Source organism: Artemia sp. Qi Xiang Cuo, chromosome 1 (assembly GCF_049724085.1).
Source record: "Artemia sp. Qi Xiang Cuo chromosome 1, ASM4972408v1, whole genome shotgun sequence".
NCBI lineage: Eukaryota > Metazoa > Arthropoda > Branchiopoda > Anostraca > Artemiidae > Artemia > Artemia sp. Qi Xiang Cuo.
In genome coordinates, this window is record NC_142794.1 from 68,760,103 (window position 1) to 68,766,102 (window position 6,000).

A 6,000-nucleotide genomic window follows, 5' to 3' on the forward strand; every position below is an offset into this window, starting at 1 on the left:
CATCAGCAGCCACGATGGTGTCTGTAACACGAGCAGCTTCTGCTGCTTTTTCCGCAATCAGAACGTCGGCGTCTCCTTCCGAGTGGAAAATTCGGAAACCAACGGCTTCCAAATGGTTGCCGAGCAGCTTCAGGAAACGTCCTTTGTTTGTCTTACATGAAAGAAACTCTTCTTTCTCATGCAGAGGGTCATCTCTTCGGTGAAAAAACTTGGCGGCCAACCATCCTTGCTCGACGTAAAGGGGTAGCATCTTTGATTGCTGGACCACCTTCATATCTGTCAAACACAACGATCGCAATAGGGTACCTTGTTTGTACGTAATGGACGTATGAAGCAAAGATGACCTTGAAGGTTCACCCTACCTTCCATGGAACTCGATGTAGAAGAGAACCACTACCCAAGATGGTGTTACACGCGGAAGCAGGTATTGAGGGTGACTGAGTCTCGATCCCGCAAGCCTGAAAGATCGCTTTTGCAAGCTCTGGCATATTTGCTTTTCTCATAAGGCCATCGCTTTCGAAAAGAGAAGGAGGAATCGTACAAAGTTCGTACTTGAAGTATTCTTCTCGGAGGTCAGTTCGTTGGGCTACTATTATAAACCGCTGGAAAAGGAGTGCCGGATCTATGTGCGCTACCACAGAGGACCCCGCCTTTTTGGCATTCAGTAGGGTCACTTGGTCTTTTTTCTTGAAGACTTGCTCCTTAAAGGTTTTTCCCGTCATCTTAATTAGAATCAATTTCTAGCCACTTCGCCCTCGTCAACATTAACATCTTGGGAAGAAGTTATGCCGTTGGCAATGTTTCTAAGCTGATTGTCACCTCTGAATGGAGAAGATTCTCCGAAGTATCCGACGAGCTTCTGGGTATCGTCGAAGTCACGCTCCTTTCTACTGGAACTCATGCCGCGGTGCAGCTCACTTGTCGAGTAACCAATTTTTGTCAAATTTTGAATCAAGAGGTTGATCTCCAGGCATGCTGGTCTTGACAGAAACCAAATGGCTCTCTGCTGTTCTGTCATCCCACCTCCAGTTGTAAGACCGCCCGATGTTTTCAGACTTCTCATATACTCCTGCTCGATGACAAGATCTGCCGAGAGCTCAGCCCAGCGTCGCTCTGATCTTCTAATGGTGTGCCCTCCCTGTTCAAATGCTTCAAAGATAGGTGAGTGACTAGTTTGAAGCTTAGCCATCTCTTGCTGGTATATCCAGACCGACTTGACATAGAGGTTATGTCCAGATGCTGCTAGAAACGGAAGCATCTCTACTGCAGATTGTAGGTGCAAATCCCACTGGCCTAGTCTCTCGGCACGTATGAACTTAAGCAGTATCCCAACCATGTCAAGATACTGAAACCAGAGCTTCGCAGTTCTCTGAGTCAGCAGGTCTTGGCGTCTCTGCTTGAGAAATTTTTCAAGTTGCTTGAGCTGGGGATCATGACTGAGATCTTCGGGTGGGAAGTATTCATCCAGTACGTTAGCGAAGACAGTAGACATGTCTAGAGACGTCAACATCGCTTGCTCTTCTTCGAGGAGATGAGCATATATGACCGAGATCACGAGAATGTGAGATCGAACAGCTCTAGAAATCGCTTTTCCAGAAAGAATGTGCGGCACTGCACCAGTCGCGTATACCAATTCCAGAACCTCTTTCAGACCAGAACCTTGCATGAGGTGTCCTATGCATCCGACGAAACTCATCATCAAATGAAAACCGCCTAACTTGAGAACAATACTACTCAGCTCATTCGTCGTGTCGGACTTGAGGATCTTCAAAGACTTCCACCAGAGCGGCTGGTCAAATGTGAGAACGGGTGTGAATACGTAGGTTCTGCCTTGCAGAGCTACAAAGCGCAAGGTTGAGTAAACGCAGGATTCGTTGCTAGATGGGAGGTCAATCATCGGTAAAAACAAGACACTTGCCTTGCTGCGAAGGTTTCCCGTTTTATGATGTATTTGGTTAGAGAAAACTGACTTCATGAATCCAATTCTAGCTCGGTCTTGGGACATTCAGGAACCCGGTAGCTAACCAGAGCTGATCGAGTGAGGCATACGGGTCGTTGACATTTTTGCCAGGGATCTTCTCATTTTGCACCTTTGAAAGCACTGTCTCACTTAAGCGGTACGGGTAGATGGGAATTTTTCCTTTTTGGGCAACTTAATCTAATGAAACTTCAACTCTCGGAATGGGTGATCGGCTGTTAATGAGAGGAGGCGTGACTGTTGCTAGCAGAGCCATCCCATGGAAAGTGTTTCTTCCTTCCATCGTGCAAACATCATGATCTGCATTATCAGCTACATGCTACACAGCATGTGCGGAGGTAACTCCTGCAAGGGTAGATTCATCATGGACTGATGCACAGCGTTTAAATTTCTGGACTTCAGCATAGGAGGAGCAGATTCCATGGCTGTGTATAGTCTCAATAAGAAATCTGGACTTGAAATGGTGATCCAGTTGCACTGCTAAGCCTAGTTGCAGTGGACAAATGAGGTCACGCGGGTGAGCTGCTTGAACGATGGAATTGCCAATGGCAAGCACTTTGAAGCAAATATCGGTTCCAACGAATATTTCATCTAAGAACACCATTAGGCTATTAGGTAGAGAGCCTTTCAGCTGTTCTCCAGAAGAAATCTGCTTTGCGGTCATATATGATTCATTCTGTGCTGGCAGTCCTTTGATATCACTTTTGATAATCTTTGCTGCTGCTCTAATAAGCTTGATTTTCTCACTCTCTTCGTTATCGGTTTTCTCCAAGTAACAAAAATTTTGGAGTATCGCTGATTCTTTTTCTTTGAATGTCACCACGTCAGCCTTACCGTCAATAGTTGCAAATACTAGCTGGTCACTGAAATATTCCAGAAGCTTGCTCTTCAAGTACTTGTTAGAGTAAAGTTCAAGGTCCGTCTCGTTCAAAAACTCTCCCATTTTAACCACAATTTCACTGACTGTATACTGTTCCTCTTCATTTTCTTCGAAAAAAGTGGCCAGCTTAAAAGAGCATAATATCTTTCATCTTGACTTGGCCTCCCCCTTTTTGGACGTTTTTTTTATCTGGCTCAGTATTTTCGAATAATCCAAAAAGTTATTGCGTTGCAAATCTGGCTCGAAGGCTGTTATTTAACTGAAATATAGAAGAACAGGCTTTGTGATAAGTTGCGTCAACTGCGTGCACCTTTGACACTGAACGTATTTGGCGAAAAACGTTATTTGACCAATCATCATTACGGATTTTGCACACTGCCTTTATACTCTCTTCAAAGTCTTTAGTCCGAACCTTGTACCACTCGTGTCCTTTTCTGTTGGTAGTGTTGAGATTTATCCTTGTAGTACACAAAAAGCAACACTCTTGGAAGTTGAAACTTGGAGTCCGTGATCGGAGTACCACTTTTTCTGCTTCCGTCTTTTATTGCAAGGTTCGTCGTCTCTCATTCTCAATTTTCGACAGGTATATTTTGTTTGTGAAAGTCTTTCTGCAAGTAACATGGACTTCGTTCCCTGCCTCGACAGAGATGCTGGTACCTCTCGTTTTGCTAGCTTCATTGATTGCCGTAGGTCCTTTTTCTGCCAGTACCGACGATTCTGAGGTGTCTATTGAACGTTCAGAAAGGGGACATAAAACTGCGGTCTCCGCCATCTAAAAAAGAGAACTGGGAATAAGTGAGTATAAGTAGCATAAGTATAAGTAGTATAAGTAATAAGTGAATATAAGTATGGGAATAAGTAGAGCTGTCGGTGAATGTTACAACGAAAACCCTGATTCTGAACCAAAAAATCTGTAGCTAAACCCTCCCCAGCTGAGATAGGTTACTAAAATAAATGTACTGTCAATCTTATTGAGGGCCGGTGTCGAGTATCATGGGTGCTTTAAAGATTCTTGACCAGGGAAATCTGACAGTCACATCCGCAAAAGGGACCGGTGATAGTCGATAGTACTCTTGCTTCCACTAGAGAAATAGCTTTTTCGTTCCACCTAGCGGCGTCGACCGTGCTGCACTCTAGCGACTTGTTTGCTGTACTTAAGTTTTCTTCAGACAGATGGCGCTGATAAAATATGTGTAAGAAAAGAGAGGTAGGACGAGCGTAGAGTCTTCTTTCCTGTCTATATTTCCTTCCTCCGATTCCTTTCCGCTTCCTAGTAGTTATGTTACAAAAGCATCGGCAAGAAAAATAAACAAAAACGCACCTGTTTTAAATCTCTGCTCGGACTCCAAAATACTTTCCATCTGAGGAGTTTTTTTTGCAGATAGGTGGCTCTACAAGGCTCACCAGACTGACACAACTTTGAAAAGAGTGTAAGATCAAGGCTTGGTGTAACAGAAAGTGAATATCAGAAGGGACTTTCCAGCTGGTTGAAAATGTCGTCACCAATAAAGCTCGGTAGGAAAAAGAAATGGCTTCGGAACGCCGGTAGGCTATTTGTTCATATGGGGAAAAATGAACCGAAAAATTCGTGCTCCTCTTCGAAAAATACCCTGTGATCGTGTGTCGCTTGATTTTTTTTTTTTTTTTTTTTGATTTTTTTTTTTTTATTTTTTACTTCATAAAAAAACAAAAACAAAAAATAAAAAAGACTTAAATGATTAAACGTGATGTTTCTGTCTAATAAAAGAGCACAAAAACAATCGTTTTTTAAAAGGGAAAGCATCAATAAACTACTTTTCTTTTCACGGTTCCTCATTCTCGGATTCTGGAAATATCTAAAAAATAGGCGCAAAAAACGTGAAAAAAAGGGAATTTCGCAACGGGATGGAGATTTATATTTTTGATATGTTGTAGAACTCTCTTTTCTGAACACAGTGGTGCAAAAATAATTTCTATACCAATTTTTTCCTGGTTCGACCATTTTTTCCGTATCTTTCCCCTACTATTAGTCAATACCTCGCTCTTTAAGCCGAAGATTTTTTAGTACTTTCATAAGAGCTATTTATTTTAATTAACGGCCGTTGTGATTAAGGGGTAATTTTCAAATAACTTGATGAAAATTTAAACTTGAGCGCAAAGAGTGAGGTATTGACTAGGGGGCGAACCTCCTAATATGCATATTAAAAATATTTGAAAATAGAATTTAGTTAAGTAATTTAAATCGTAAATTATGTATATTTATTACTAATAAAAACGTTCGTAAATAAAATTAAACAACTTTCGAGAAAGCCATTCAACCAAATAAAAGTAAAATTAATATTCAAATTTGGTTTTGATTATTCATGTACGGTGAGCCAAAATCAAAGACTGCATTAATTCAAAAACGTTCAAAAATTAAATAATAAAAAAAATTTTTTAAATGAAAGTAAGGAGCGACATTACAACTTAAAACGAACAGAAATTATTCCGTATATGAAAGAGGCTGACCCCTCCTATACGCCTCGCTCTTTACGCTAAAGTTTGATTTTCCCACAACTCATCTTTTTTAAACAATAAAAAACTTTAGCGTAAACAGGGAGGCGTTGAGGAGGGGACAGCCCCTTTCATATACGGAATAATTTCTGTTCGTTTTAAGTTTTAACGTCGCTCCTTACTTTCAGTTAAAAAATTTTTTTTTTTTATTTAATAATAACAAGCATTACTTTATATTCTACTTATAATACAAATACAGTCCTGATCATGTCCTTCAATTTTCTGAAAACTCACTAAGAATTTCACAAATAAAAACAGTTCTTAACTGACGTTTGGTTTTTCTTGGATAGAGCTATTCCATAATTATGTTTCTATGTGCTTTTAGGATTATAGAAAATAAGCGCTTTACTGAAAACACAAAAGTCAAGTATAAAAAACAGGAATATTGATTTGGGAGTCAAAATTGAGTATGTAGCCTGACAACAATAAACTAATCTATGAAGCTTTTCATAGTCTTACGCCAGTTGTGGCATCAGTAACTTTCAGAATACAATTAAAATTATCTTAAAAACATAAGCGTAAAATTAAGTATTTTTTTAATAACTGCGAAGTAATTGAACAGCATACAGAAATATTGGATTGATTTATCAGGCAGCATTTTGGTCTCGCC